Source organism: Pelophylax lessonae (assembly GCF_965119305.1).
Source record: "Pelophylax lessonae genome assembly, chromosome: 1".
Taxonomy (NCBI): domain Eukaryota; kingdom Metazoa; phylum Chordata; class Amphibia; order Anura; family Ranidae; genus Pelophylax; species Pelophylax lessonae.
In genome coordinates this window covers 893,481,735-893,497,221 of record NC_138768.1, presented here as the reverse complement: position 1 = coordinate 893,497,221, position 15,487 = coordinate 893,481,735, and the positions used below count along the sequence as shown (strand labels likewise).

General features: G+C 44.3%; 1 long non-coding RNA gene across 1 annotated transcript; it reads right to left on the bottom strand.

The window, feature by feature from the left end:
• Positions 1–11,850: 11,850 nt before the first annotated feature.
• Positions 11,851–14,580, bottom strand: LOC309559147. Its single transcript, XR_014225449.1, has 3 exons — positions 13,996–14,580; positions 13,150–13,671; positions 11,851–12,521 (listed from the first exon to the last, which is right to left on the bottom strand). It is a non-coding gene; the product is annotated as an uncharacterized lncRNA (long non-coding RNA).
• Positions 14,581–15,487: the final 907 nt, after the last annotated feature.

The window sequence follows — 15,487 nt, the reverse complement described above, 5'->3', positions numbered from 1 at the left end:
CGGATTCACAAAATAAGAACCATTATTATTATAAATGATGGAAGGGATCCTAAACCTGGGAACTATTTCCTTTATGCTTATCTTGGCCCCCTGACTGCTCATCAGGGTGTCCATACATATTGTGTGAAAGGGGTAAGGAGACTTAGGGAACTGGCCTCGTAGAGGTCTAAGTACCCCTTGCATACGATATCTATTGCAGGTTGGACATGTCAACCAAAAAAAATGTTTTAGTAATTAGTGAAACCATACGTTGCAAACACTTTGTTAACTATCTGTACCATCCCCTCTTTAGAGACATGGCTTTGCCCATGTCTCAATAAGGCTGCATATCTACACAAGGAGGAAGGCAAGATAGGTTTGCCTTCTGTATTTGTGTAGATACGTTTCGCCTGTGTCGCTCCTTTTGATAACCATTTTTTGTTTTTTCGCTTTCAGGTGCTGTTCTCTGCATTTCTGTCAGCCAGGTCTCATCTATTGTTTTCTGTATTTCTACTGGTTTAGCGAGATAGGATTGTGATTCCTCTTTACCTCCAGCTGCCTCTTTCGCTGTCTTGTCTGCTAAGGCATTCCCTTGTGTGATAGGATCTGTCCCTTTCTTATGGGCTGTGCAGTTGCATATTGCTACTTGGATTGGCATTTGTACATGGTCTAACAGGGCAAGAATAAGATCTCTGTGTAAAATGGATTTACCTATTTATGTGACCATACCTCTATTCTTCCATTGTTGTGCAAACACATGTATGGTGGAAAAGAATACATATACATACATATATATATACATACATACATATGTTGAAAGCACATATAGTGGGAAAGGCATATTGGCTCTCTGTGCATATAGTCACCTTTTCCCTTTACCCAAGTTACATGCCCTTGTTAGAGCTATGATCTCTGAATGTTGGTCATATATTAAAAACAGCATACCCTGTTTGATTTGTACCTGCATCATTTTTCTTTACACGACCCATCAACAAAATAAATAATAACAACATTATAATAACCCATCCATGCGGTCTTTCATAAAACATATTCTTTCATCAATTTAAGTTATTTGGTCATGTGAACCCCCTTCAAGGGGTGTAAGCATAAGCGATGTGAGGTTGCCCTAAGAGAGTGGTCATACATGACAAATGTTTTGCTGGGGGTAAATAAAAATGTTATCCTGGAGTAAGATTACTGAAATTGCATATAAAACCCTCAGAACAAGAGGGTGAAATAAAGCTATTGTTTTATAAATTTTTTTTTTTCATAATTAGAAAACTCCAGGACCTATGCACATTATACACAAAGATTATATATCACCATTCATACTGAGTAACGATCACAACCTCTTACTCAAAACCAATTATACAGACCTTGGAATACTTCAATATAATCACTATTAAGAACATAAAACAGACATTTCCAGTAATCATCTTCCGTTGTCCTATCTCACACTGTCACTCTTAGTACATGCTACACAGTCTCGTATCTCACATAGGATATGTTCATGAAGGAGGGGGGGGGGGCAATCTGCAGATACAAGCAGGCTTTTCTCATCAACTTTCTCATACAGCGGAGAAGCAAAAACTCATGTCACAAGTCAGTCACACCTCAACCCCCCCCCCGCTCCCCACCCATGCAACATTGTCATTCCACACAGACAACACAACATGCATTAAACATCTTTCTCAAGGGGCATCTTTTTAAATAGGGTCACATAGTACTTTTTTAGGGGTGCTTTGTACTTCACTTACCGTTTTGAGTACCATCCTGAAAGGTGCACTCCTGGAGTACATTGTGTGACCCAATTAAGGTTGAAAGACTGGATTCCCTCTATTGTCTGTTGTTCAGATGTCATATGTACCCAGTCGATCAAAAGTTCCCCTAACTCATACCAATCTAACGACATTCCGAGTAATTGATACATGGGGTATAATTCTTCCCCTATGTGACTTGAATATCTCATCAGGAAGGAGACAGGTGGCCACGCTGTTTCCCTCCTGATTCCAGTATAAAGTTTTCAACGTAATTCTGACCCCTGAGAATTTACCCAATTTTCTTTCATAATCAACATCAGTTCCTATGGAATGTTTAAAAGACATAATACAGTGTAAATTATATTGAACCTCATAGCTTTTCCCTTTAACCTTTTCTTCTGCTTTTTTGAGAAGGGTTCATAGCTATCACCTAGCTATGAACAATTTGGACATACACACATATCTTACGTTACTGCAGTTTTATAATCTGAGCAGTCAGCTCATCGTTTTTAATATCCAACCAAGTCTCTTTGCTCTGAAACTTCTACCGTCCAGATACCAATAGTTGCAAGCTGGTGTCCAGTCAACTCTGAGTCTAAGTCAGATCTTATATTTTGTCAATTATTATATCATTTTGTTCAGGTGTATCTATGGGCTTAATTACTACACCATTTCCCATTATAATATATGAAAAATGCATCCCTGATCTTACTTTCCGCTCAAAATGTACTGTGGAATCATACAATGAAGTGCTTGTTACAGCCTTATCTTCCCTTAGAATTTCCCCCTGTTCCCCTTTCCCCACCATTCTGGCTATCTGGGAGTTGTTGTTCTTTGTGTGAGCAAAGACACAGTAGGATTCGGTCTTAAATCATCTCTCTTCTTTAGTGGGAGGGAGGAGTATACGGCAAGCAATTTAATTATCCCACCCTTAAATACTTTGTCAAATCTGTATTCCCTGAAAACCCATGGGAGTGCTACATTATTAGTTGACAGATCTACATTTAATCATACGAGAGAGAGAGAGATTCTCATAGCACCAGCGGACACCTTTTCTTCTTCTTTCTTTTTTTTTTTTTAGAAGTTTAACACTTAAAGACGCTGACACCACAATAAATCTATTCTGTCCAACTCAACTCAAATAACATATATGCTTACTTATTTCTTCTTGTTTCACACATCTCTGGTTCATTCTCACACAATTAACCTTGGCCTTTGGCGTGCGCACGGAGTTAGTTTAGGTCTTCTCACACAGACACTGATGCACAATAATTTTGTTAACTCGCAGACATACACAGACTCTCTGAGCGGTTTCTTCAACCCTCCTAGTTCTATGTTCTACTAAAAAGTATTGACATTCTTAGGCTGGCCATACATGATCAACTTTTGTTGTCCAATTTTCTGTTAGATTCACCACAAACCGCACAATACAGGCATGCAGTTTTTTTTTTTTTACACACAATACTTTTGTTATCTCGCAGACAGTCACAGATTCTCTGGAAAACTTACTATACTCCTTCAATCTTCCAGTTCTATGTTCTACTAAAAAGCATTGGTATTAAGGTAAATCCCAAGAAAACCAGACAGAAAATTGTAAGAGAATTGTATCATGTATGGTCCGACCTATATAGTCAGATACAGACTCCATAAGAGTTCTGTGTTCTACTAAAAAATATTGGCATTCTAGACACCTATACACAGTGATACAGTTTTTATATTTGATTCAGAGATATTAGTTGTCTGCACAGGACTTTTTACAGATTTACAAGGCTGCATTGGACTCAAAGGGTCCCGCAAATTTCCTCTGCTGTCTGGCGCTTATTAGAGGCCATACCTCTGTATCAAGCTAAGACAGAGACACATAAGACAGACCGATATGCAGTTGTTTGATCTCACAGATATTTATGTTGTCTGCGCGGGACTTCTTTACAGAGTTACAAGGCTGCTTTGGACTTAAAAGTCCTACAAATTTCCTTTATCTGCGGGCCCGGCTATATTATAGACCATATTCGTGCATCAAACCAGACACAAAAACAAAGTAAGACTGACAAGAACACACTCTAAAACATAGACAACAAGAGGAGATAGAGAAATGTATCTGCAGTGCTCGACTGTCTACTCAGGACGCCCTGAGTACGTCTTACCAAAATGCAGATCGGTCACCTATCTGCCCATCCAAGATGGCCACAGATGTTCGGAACGAGGAGTGCGTGACAACTCACTTCCTCTCAACAAGAATAGGACAAGTCAAACAAATAATATACATAGACAAACAAATAAACCTTTTAACCATTTACACAACTAAGATTCTTAGTGTTGTCGATATATATATATATATATATATATATATTGTGACAGGAAGTCAGGTAAATCTGGGGATGTAGTCACAGAGAGGAGACACATTCCCACCTGGTTTGGAAAGTTCACCAATTACTATAGGGTGTCGGCTGCCAAAGGCAGCAGGAAGGTGTAAAGAAGTTGAAAGGCCTTCAGCTGTTCGTAATGAGGAAATGAAGGCCTCTATAATTTGTCCAGAGGAAGTCTATGGATTGCTGCCTCCTGTCACCGTGTGGGCTGGGAGAGGAGGACAGACAGATGTGTGCCTCCCGACGCTGAGGAAGCCTGGGAGAAGGACTGCTGCCTCCTGTCGCCGTGTGGGCTGGGAGAGGAGGACAGACAGACGTGTGCCCCCTGAAAGCTGTGTGAGCATGGGGAAGACCTCCTCAAGCGATGTGAAGCTGAGGAGGGTAAAAAGTGTGAAGACTACTTGAAGTGAGGTCTTGGATCGTTTCTAGGTGAAAAGAAACCCATGGACATTTCCTGTGTGAAGGGGAAATTAACCAGTTGTGAAGACTTCTCAAGGTGAGAAAACGAACTATTTCTATGTGGAAGAAATAAAGGAATGTTTGCCATGTGAAGAGACAAGCAAAGAGACATTCTCATTGTGAAGAGTAAAGGGACCTGTTAAATTAACATGTGCTGTGTGAAGAGATAAAACATGGACTGTTGAGTATCCGCTGTAGGATAAGAAAGTCTGCCCAACAGTAGATTGGGGACAGACTCTTATGTAGGTTCCAGTGTGAGAAGGTAGCCGCCCACAGAGGCAAGGATTTATTTTGTCTTTTATTTTATTTTGCTGGTTTTGACACTTGCAGTCTGGTGAAGAAAAATGCATTAATAAACCAAACTGTTGTTTGCAAGCACTTCTCGGCTTTCTTCTTGTGAAAACGCACCCCCCCAAGGGGTCATCCACGCCTACCACCAAGCTAATCCCTCACATATGGGCTTGTCTCTTCACAAAACATTCCTTTACTTCTTCCACATAGAAATAGTTTGTTTTCTCACCTTGAGAAGTCTTCACAACTGGTTAATTTCCCTTCACATAGGAAATGTCCATGGGTTTCTTTTCACCTAGAAACGATCCAAGACCTCACTTCAAGTAGTCTTCACACTTGTTACCCTCCTCAGCTTCACATCGCTTGAGGAGGTCCTCCCCATGCTCACACAGCTTTCAGGGGGCACACGTCTGTCTGTCCTCCTCTCCCAGCCCACTCGGCGACAGGAGGCAGCAGTCCTTCTCCCAGGCTTCCTCAGAGTCGGGAGGCACACATCTGTCTGTCCTCCTCTCCCAGCCCACACGGCGACAGGAGGCAGCAATCCATAGACTTCCTCTGGACAAATTATAGAGGCCTTCATTTCCTCATTCCGAACAGCTGAAGGCCTTTCAACTTCTTTACACCTTCCTGCTGCCTTTGGCAGCCGACACCCTATAGTAATTGGTGAACTTTCCAAACCAGGTGGGAATGTGTCTCCTCTCCCCAGATTTACCTGACTTCCTGTCACAATATGCATATATAAATAAAATGTTCTTACCTTGAACCAGATTGGGTCTCTTTCTTACTGATTCGTGGAAAACCCGTCACCTGTTACTGTGGACCAGCCCCAGATAACCGGCCTCTGATAACGCCAATTCAGACGGAGGACTTTAAGATAGGAATTCCGCCTGAACCGGAAATTCCCCTGTACAGTATCGGCCACTAGTAATGCTGGTCCTTCACAACAGGATTTGGTTTCGGCACCAAATGTAGTGGAAATTACCATTAGACCTCAAGCTGATTCAAAGAAGAATTAATTTATTTCTCGTATACGAGGAGTCAGGTTGTATCGACATACTTTCTGTGAGCTTCTACAACCCGTCTAGTTTGCATAGTGTCTGCAGTCTTTATATATGCTTCAGACAAAGTTAAAATTGAACCCCCCTCCTTTCTTTGGACAAGATTGACAGCCTTTAATATATCCTAAGGAAGGGGGTTGTACAGCAGTCTATTATTTCTAAACATCTGGACAGGATATACAGAGTAACTTCATATAGTAAGTCTTTGTAAGTGTGAAACTTCATATAGTAAGTCTTAACAAGAACCATATTGCAGCAAATGCTGTAGCCACGGTTTAAATTATTAGCAGAAACTGCTGAATATGCAGTTCTAAAATAGCATACATGATTATAACACATATAATAATTATGAAACGTTCATAATTTCTTTATCAGATACCGAAAAGGCATTCAACAGGGTGGATTGGCAATATCTCCATGCTGTTCTGACTTGATTGGGACTGGGGCAGACTATGCTTAAGTGGATAGAGTCTTTATACAGCTCCCCATCAGCCTGAGTTAGGGTGAATAGTGTTCTTTCCGACTCCTTCTCTATTCAAAATGGGACCAGGCAGGGGTGCCCCCTGTCTCCTCTCATCTTTGCCCTGACCCTTGAACCCCTGCTGAATAAGATTAGCTTAAATCCTGACATAAAAGGTTTCAGAGTGGGTACGACAGAGCACAAATTGTCTGCTTATGCAGACGACATGCTGTTTTATGTTGTGCAGATCCACGGATCTCCCTCCCTAACTTTATGGCTGAGTTGAGGGGGTTCCAATCCCTGTCCAATTTCATAATAAATTCCAGTAAGTCTGAAATTCTCCCCCTCAATGTCTCTGACGAGCTCCGTGCTCAGTTACAGGCATCCTTCCCTTTTGAGTGGTGTCGATCTTCCCTGAAATACCTGGGTATTAATCGGACACCCCATGTTTCCCAGTTGTAGTCTAGCAATTTCGCACCCTTGCTCCCCGAAATAAGAGCTGATCTACAAAAATGGGACCGTACCACATTCTCCTTGATGGGCCGAGTCAGCATACTAAAGATTAATGTGTTGCCAAGAGTGCTTTTCTACCTGCAGATGGTATCTATCTCTTTACCCAGATCTTTCTTTTTGGCCTTCAACAGCTTATTCTTAAAATATATTTGGCAGGGGAAAAACCCACGCATTGCACTACGGGTGCTACAGCGCTCTAAGGGGTCAGGAGGCTTAGGGGTCCCTTCCCTTAGAAGATATTATGAGGCAATTTCCATACATCAGATCTTGGATTGGCATCATCATGTCAAGACCAAGGTGTGTGTTCTTCTTGAGAGATTCTTAGCGGGCCGAAACCTATCTCATGCTCCCTGGCTGCCCCGTGACTCTCGGGGCCTCTCGGATTTGGTGTCTCTACCACCACCCATGCACTCAAATTGTGAGATATTTTGAACACGCAAGAAGAATTGTCCCCGGCAGTGTCCCCGCTCGTGCCCCTGGGAGGCTTCCCGTGGTTTCTCCCTGGGGAACAGATGTCCTTTTTCAGGTCATGGATGGGGGGTGGCGAGGTGCGATGCGGAAGGTTTGTACAGGGTAGGGGCCTGGTGTCCCTGGACTGGCTTTGTGACCGATCCGGTTACTTTCCTATGGATGAATGGCGTTACAGACAATTGCACCATTTTATTACTGGTCTGCCACGAGCTGTTAGGTCCCCATCCTCTTAGAAAAACTGCATATTGGCCGAGCCAGTCCCTCATTCCATTTTGGTTCTATATGAGCTCTTGCAGGCTCTCAATTCTAGGAGTAGACCGGTCTATGTACGGGAGTGGGAGAGGGACCTGCAGCACACATTCACAGAGATCCAACTACAGCACTTACTTATACAGTCTCACCCACAAAAGTTCTGTTGACACTAAGATGCAAGAAAAGAGTTATAAACTATTGACTAGGTGGTATAGAGTGCCGGTTGTCCTGGCCAGGATTTTCCCAGCGCTCTCGGACACTTGCTGGCGGGAATGCGGGTTTCAGGGCTCCTACCTCCATATCTGGTGGGAGTGCCCGTGGATTCGCCCCTTCTGGCAAGATGTTAGAGTACAGATTAAAGAGGAATTTTGCAACTTTAGTGATTCCTGGAGTGCTCGCTATGCTGATCAACAATTGGGCATTTTCAATTTTTTTCGGGGGTCCCTTACCTGATTTCCAGGGCATTTTTTATTGTTCTTCCTCCTCCTCCCCCCTCTGTGGCCGCGGCCACCGACATCACTTCTGCCTTTGCATTGCATCCTGGGAGCTGTTTGTTATCACTCCTGGAATCAGGAAGAACTCCAAGAACACTCCCTGGAATCAGGAAGAAGGACACAGCAGATTAAACTGTGGATTCATATGCCCACATCCAAGATGGCTGCGGCCAGACAGCATTTTAAAAGTAAAATTTTGACTAAAATCCAATATACCTTGTAAGTATGAGAATAGCGGTTCTGTAAAGGGCGATGGATTAGTATTATAGGGGTATTTTTAGTTATAAAAGGTATTTGAGGCGGAACTCCGCTTTAAGGTTATCCTGGATATCGAAATTCCTCTTCGCCATTACCGCAGGTCGGTCTTGCCACACTTGTTGAACGCGGCCGAGACGTCTGATTCCCATGTATTGGAAGTCAGCTCGGGTTCCTGTGAGGGCTGATTGGATCCGTTTGGTCAACAACCATGTCCCGGGAAATTATAGGCCTGTCAGCCTGACATCGATAGTATGTAAACTTCTGGAGGGGATGATAAGGGACTATATTGTAGAGTTTGCCAAAGACAACAACATCTTCAGCAGTAATCAGCATGGGTTTACAAATGGGCGTTCTTGTCAAACCAATCTCTTAACATTCTACGAGGAGGTGAGCTGTGAGCTAGATAGGGGGAGACCAGTGGATGTGGTGTACTTGGATTTCGCTAAGGCGTTTGATACAGTTCCCCACAAGCACTTCATTGATAAAATAAGGTCTGCAGGCATCGATCGCAGGGTTTGCTCTTGGATACGGAACTGGCTAAAAGGGCGTGTCCCAAGGGTGGTAATAAACAGCGCATACTCAGACTGGTCTTAGGTGGTAAGTGGGGTCCCCCAGGGCTTAGTCCAATCTAGTTCTATATCAGTTTTTGCAGATGACACAAAATTGGGCAGGGCAATACCTGCACAGCATGAAGCAGATATCCTACAGAATGACCTGGACAAAATAACGGAGTGGGCAACAACTTGGCAAATGAGGTTTAATGTGGAGAAGTGTAAGGTTTTGCACTTGGGGACTAAAAACATAAAAGCACAATACACTGTAGTGATGTGATAATTTATTTGCCCATCTTTCAAGTGTGTATTCCTGTTATGCAGTGTTTGTTTTGCCCTTTGTCAATATGGCTGCTGTGCTCTCTTCTCTCTCTGCAAAAAGGATGAGGTAATCAAAAAGGGCAGAGCAAGGATTTCTGGGTAAGACTGGGGAAAAGGGAGACATGAGGAGACACAGACATTTTCCTGCTGGAGAACAGAGACTGTAAGTGCTGTAACATCCCCGCACTGAGACACACAGAGACACTGCTAATGATTTCATGTTCCTGAGGAAAATATCTTATGTTGTATGGTTCACTGAATGTTATTTCTTCAATACATGGACATTTAAACACTCTGCTGTGTGGATTATTGTCTATATGGATATGTTTTCTCAATTGGGATTTCACTTGCTAATCACAAGCCCTGATTGAGTGGAGGCACTGGCGCTTACTATAAATCCTGTCCTGATCACACAGATTATATAGACTCTGCTCCTAAATACTACACAGGTGGCGTCATCATACCCCATTAGCCGCCAAGAGTGATCAAAATAGCGCTACATTTGGAGGCACTGCTGAGATACAAATCTTGGATTGTAATGGTTAGCGAACCTCAATCAGGTTCAAAATAGATTTCTTGCTGCTGGATCTGATTAGATAGGTAATTAGAGTGCATGCACAAGGATATCACAGACTGACACACATTGTTCAGGTAAATGATACGTCCTGTTTATTCGTAATGTACAGCCTATTATATAGTTTGTAGGCGGTGTCATATGTTAGTACGTCATAAGCATAATATTAGCATAATACTGATTATTTGCAGCTTTCTGATTAGTCATGTCCATTATAAGGTGGTTCCCTTCGAGTTCATGAATGTTATCTTCTCTTGAAGGCACTGTGCCAAGGCTCCATCTTTCTTAAGGAAGACAGAGAAAAGATATGTACATATACAGAAAAACAGACATAGAAAAATAGACCTTTTGCTTAATTCACAAGTGTTCATCACATTCCTTCACAAGCCCCCCTAAAATGGCTATATTTCTTCTGTCCCTCATACTATAGTGCCTACTCACCTGGCCCAAACTCCTCCGGAACCTTTTTTAGGGCTGTATACAGAGAAGAGCAGTAACTAGCTCACTACCCCCCTCGATACAGCCTGGAGAGGGCAGTCAGGTGCTATCTATCCCTACAACCCTATAGAACTGTGAAATTATGAACAGGGAGTGACTGTAGAGGGGTGAAGTGTTTGTCCTCTTCCATCATAAGGTGGTCTTCTTCTTCTTGGTGGAGAAATGTAGGTGTGCTATTGTCTACAGATTTGCTCATTAGCTTCTTTACAAATGTTAGAATACAGCATACAATCAGGGCTAAAAGAACTAGGATTATTAGTACTGTTACTCCTATCTGGGAGAGCGCCTTCTGCCACCCACTCATCCAGCTAAAATATTGATCCCAAGGGTCTGTAATACCTGAGTTCTTCTTCAACTCAAACGACAGATCTTCCAATTTCTTGATAGCTAGAGTAACCTTACCATTTGGACCAGTGTTGTCAGGAATGTATGTGCAACAGGTTCCCGTTTTTTCTATCATTTTACAGACACCTCCTTTCTCAGCTAACACCATATCTAAGGCCATCCGGTTCTGGAATGTGATATAGGAAGTGGGGGCTAACTGGTCAGCAATTCCCTGGAGGGCATCCCTGGTGTAATTCACGAATCTCTGTTGGTTATAATATATGTAACAGCCAAGTCTGGGGGCTGAACCAAACAAAATTTCATAGGGAGACAGGGCATGTTTCCCCCGGGGGGGTGTGTCTGACACTGAACAAGGCAATAGGCAAACTGTCTGGCCAACTCATGTTAGTCTCTTGGGCCATCTTTAACATTCTATTCTTTAGACTCCCATTCATCCTTTCTACCTTTCCACTACTTTGAGGGTGGTATGGGGTGTGTAAAGCCAACTGAACTCCCAGTGCTGCCCAAATCTCTTTTGTTAGGGTGTCTGTAAAAGCTGGGCCCTGATCGCTCTCTATCACCTCTGGGACCCCAAATCTACATACTATCTCACTAAGTAGTTTTTTTTTTTTAGCCGTGGTTTTAGTTGTCATGTTTGTGACTGCGTAAGGGTTTTTCCAAATGTTTCTGCGGTGTCTTTTCTGTCCTCCCCGTCTTTCATATTCTTCTCCTTTGTCGATCCATTCCAGCTTTTCACCTGTGTAGGCTGCCTTTGCATAGAGGCTAGGTATAGTCTGTCAGATGGCACATGCACTGCCAAAGGCATCTGCACTGGGGATTCACTCTGCTCTTCAGCCGCTTCGGCCGTTTTTCATTTGTTTGGCCGCTTTATCCGCCAAGTGGTTCTTGGGCTCTTGAGAATTCAGCTTGCCATGTGCTTTAACCTTCAAGACAGCCACTTGTTCCGGTAGAAGTAGTGCATCCATTAAATCCTTGATGGCCGGGCCATGTTTCACCGGTGTTCCGGCCGCTGTAAGGAACCCTCTAGCTCTCCGGATGATACCAAAATCATGAGCCTCTCCAAGGGTGTATCTTGAGTCTGTGTAAATGTTGGCTCTTCTTCCTTCTGCTATCTTGCACGCTGCAGTGAGGGCTTTACGCTCTGCTTCTTAGGCAGATACAGTTGGTGGTAATGCTCCTCCTTGTAGGATTTCAAATTCAGAGGTCACAGCATAACCTGTGTGGTACTTGCCTCCTTCATCTGCATATCTAGAGCCATCCACAAAAGGTATGTAGTCAGGGTTTTCCAGAGGAATTTCACTCACTGTAGGGAGATATGAGGTTTCCAAGCGCATCATTTCAAGACAGTCATGTGGAGTATCATAGGGGTCTCCTTCTTCCCCTTCTCCTTCTCCCCCCTCAAAAAATGGCAGAAGGGTGGCCGGGTTGAGAGTGAGACACCTTTGGAGGGTCACGTTGTCAGGAAGTAGGAGGGAGATTTGCAGCCGTAGATGTCTGGCCATGGACAGGTGTCGGAGTTGCACCTGATTTAAGATGGCAGCAATGTCATGCGGTGCCAGAAGAAGCAGGGGGTGTGCTAAGACAAGGTCTGAAGTTTTGTCTAGGAGTGCTTGGGCAGCAAAGACAGCCCTTAGACAGGAAGGACCACCTCTAGCCACGGGGTCTAGGCGGCAAGAGTAGTAACCAATGGGTCTAGTCCGTCCTCCATGTTCCTGAGCCAGGACCCCTGTGGCGTGGCCATTCTTCTCCGACACAAACAGTTTGAAGAGTTTCTCATAATCTGGAAGGCCCAAAGCAGGAGCTGTGGATATTGCTTGCTTCAGCAGAATAAAATTGTCCAGGGCCTCGTTTGACAGGGTAAATGGCACGGACTTGAGAGCATCATAGAGTGGTTGCATAAGGATGGATGCATCAGGGATCCATGCCCTGCAGTAAGATATGAGTCCTAAAAAGGTGACAGTCTTGGAACACCACTGTATTTTCTCTTTGGAGGCCTTACAGCCTTGTTCGGCAAGGTAGCATAGTAGACTTTCTGAATTCTCTTCAGCAGCAGGGTAGTCATCTGCACAAAGGAGATGGTCATCCACATGTATGAGAAGAGTTACTGTAGGGTGTTCCCGTTGCCATGTATCAAGGACAGAGGTTATGGCTTTGGCAAATTGGCTTGGAGAATTTTGCGCCCCTTGAGGCATAACTGCCCAGGTGTACTGTTTCATGAGAAAAAGCGAAGAGGTACCTGCAGGAAGGATGCAGGGGAACACTGTAGAAAGCATTTGCCAGGTCCACTACAGTGAAGTACTCAGCTGTTGGAGGTATACCTGATAACAAGGTATGTGCATTTGGCACAATTGGGGTTTCCAACACTGTCGCTTCATTAACTGCTCCGAGGTCTTGGACCATTTTGTATTTCTCAGGTTCTCCTTTTGGGGTCCGTTTTTTTTCACCGGGAACAAGGGTGTGTTGCATTCAGAAGTACAGGGTATCAAAGCTCCATTACACACAAGGGTCTCAGCCTGTTTTGAGATAGCTTCGGATTGAGCTGGCTTCAAGGGGTACTGTGGTTTTCTAGGCAGAAGTGCCCCAGGTTTTAGTTGTACCAGGACTGGTGGTACTTTTAAGTGACCAATGTCTTCCGGTCCTGTGGACCATAGGCCTGCAGGGATCCTGTCAAGTACTTCCTGTGGCATTGAACTTGGTGTTGTCGCTTCATGGAGTGTCAACATGAGCGGTAGAGAACATAAGGCAGATGAGTCTTCTAAGGATAGGGGAGTATGTAGCTTCACTCCTCCTTCTGGTGTGAAAATGATTGAGGCCTGTAGTCTGGACAGTACATCAGCTCCTAGCAGATTTAAGGGGCATGTAGAAGACACTACAAATCTGGCAAGCAAGTCAGGAAATGTCCCCACTTGGAGTGGCTCAGTAAGGGGACTGGAGCGGGGCACCCCATCCACACCCACGCAGGAAACATCAATATTGGAAAGGAAAGTATGAGCAGGTAGGTCCTCAGCCCTCAACACACTTCTGGCAGCACCCATGTCAATAAGGAAGGTGGTAGGTTGTCCCTGTATAGGTAACGTGACCTTTGCAAGGGGTCCCCCAGTCCCATTTAAGTACATTGTCATAAGGGGTGACACGGGTTTGCCCATTTCCTAGCGGGAGTTGGGGCGGGGTGGTTGTCGTTGTTGTTGTTGTTGTCCATCACGGGGATTCTTGTCTTGTCTGTGATGTCTTGGTGCTTTACATTCTCTTTTGTCCTTGCTTCCCACAGTTAAAACAGTTGATTTTGTCCCTGTAACTAGGCAGTGCTGGTGGTCGAGTGTAGGCGTGATCATCATCACGGGCTACCATGAGGGGAGTTGGCTTCTTCCCTTTTTGGTTTTCTATACCTCTGGCAACCAACAGTAGATCGGACATCTTCATAGAGCGGTATTCAGGGCGGGCTACCATCAGACCTTTTCTGACATCTTCTCTGAGCCCTGAGACAAAAGCAGTTGATAGCATATGTGTATGTGCCTTTTCATAATGAGAAAAGCCCAGATCATCAAAGGCCTGTGTGAGTCTGGCATGGTACTTCTCCACAGATTCCCCTTTATCTTGGACTATATCTTGAAATGTGGTAGTCTGATCCGCCAATTTCTCCTTCGCCCAGTCGTGGAGTTGGGTGCAGAACTCCACACCTGAGGAATAGGAAGTGTCACTTGCCAGGCAGTCCTCTTTGAAGGCCGCCTGCATGACCGGCCAAAAGACATGTCCTGCTTTAATTTGGCAGAGGCTGATCAAGTCTTTCCAGGCAGCTGAATAAGTTTGTTGTATTTGCACTATCCTGCGATAGAAGGGCATTGGTTGTTTTTCTGGGTCAGGCAGACTTGTCACTAAGGTCGCTGCTTGTGATGGGGTAAAAGCGACATACTTCATTGGTGCCCCTTCTGGTAACCGGGACTAGTGTTAGGGTGAGAGCAGACGAAACCCTCGGAATTGTGAGTCCGGGGCTGGATTGGGGGTTAAATCAGCGGGTGCCCTTGTTGCTTGTGGTTGGTTGTCCCAGTCGGATGTATCTTCATCACTAGTATATTGGACCTGTGATCCAGGGAGGATGGGAGTGTGGTAGGAACCATCCTGGTTTAAAACAGGGAGAACTGGATATAGGCCTTTGTTAGGCCTTCCTGGTATACCAAGATGGCCATCTGCAGGAACTGTCCTGGGCGGGGCAGGAAGTGAAGACATGACTGCACCAAGATGGCCGTCCGTAGGAACTGTCCCTGTGGGTTGCGTTTGAGTAGGAGTGATGTGAAGATAATGGGCGGCAGGCGGAGAGTAAGGTCCCTCCCCTTTATTTCTCCAGATGCCATTATAGGGCGGGGGCTTATTGTCTTTACGATCTACTTTATGATATACATACATCATACAGTTTCCAACCTTGATCGTCTCTTCAAGCCATCCTTCAGAATGCAAAGCTTTTGCGGTTTTATACCAGGCTGTTGCCACGTTCAACAAGCCCTTATCACACAAAATTCCTTTGTAATCCCTGATTAGTACACGCCAGAATTCTGGTTGAAGCCTTTCCACGGGATCTTTTAATTTGCAGACTTTTGCCATCTTGGATAAATGTTTAACAGCCTCACTCCCTTCACAATATCATATGCAAACATTCCCTTCTCCGGCTTGCTAATATGCTGACCCATATTCCCCCCCCCCCCTCTGGGCCACCCAGCTCAAATGCAAGGTCCCTCACTCTTTTCTGTTCTTCTGCCGCTGTCTCAGCCTGAGGGGGGGGCAGTACTGGCAACTAATCGCTTAACTTGATTTGAAAATTTTGGCTGTGTGCCAATTTTCAAAA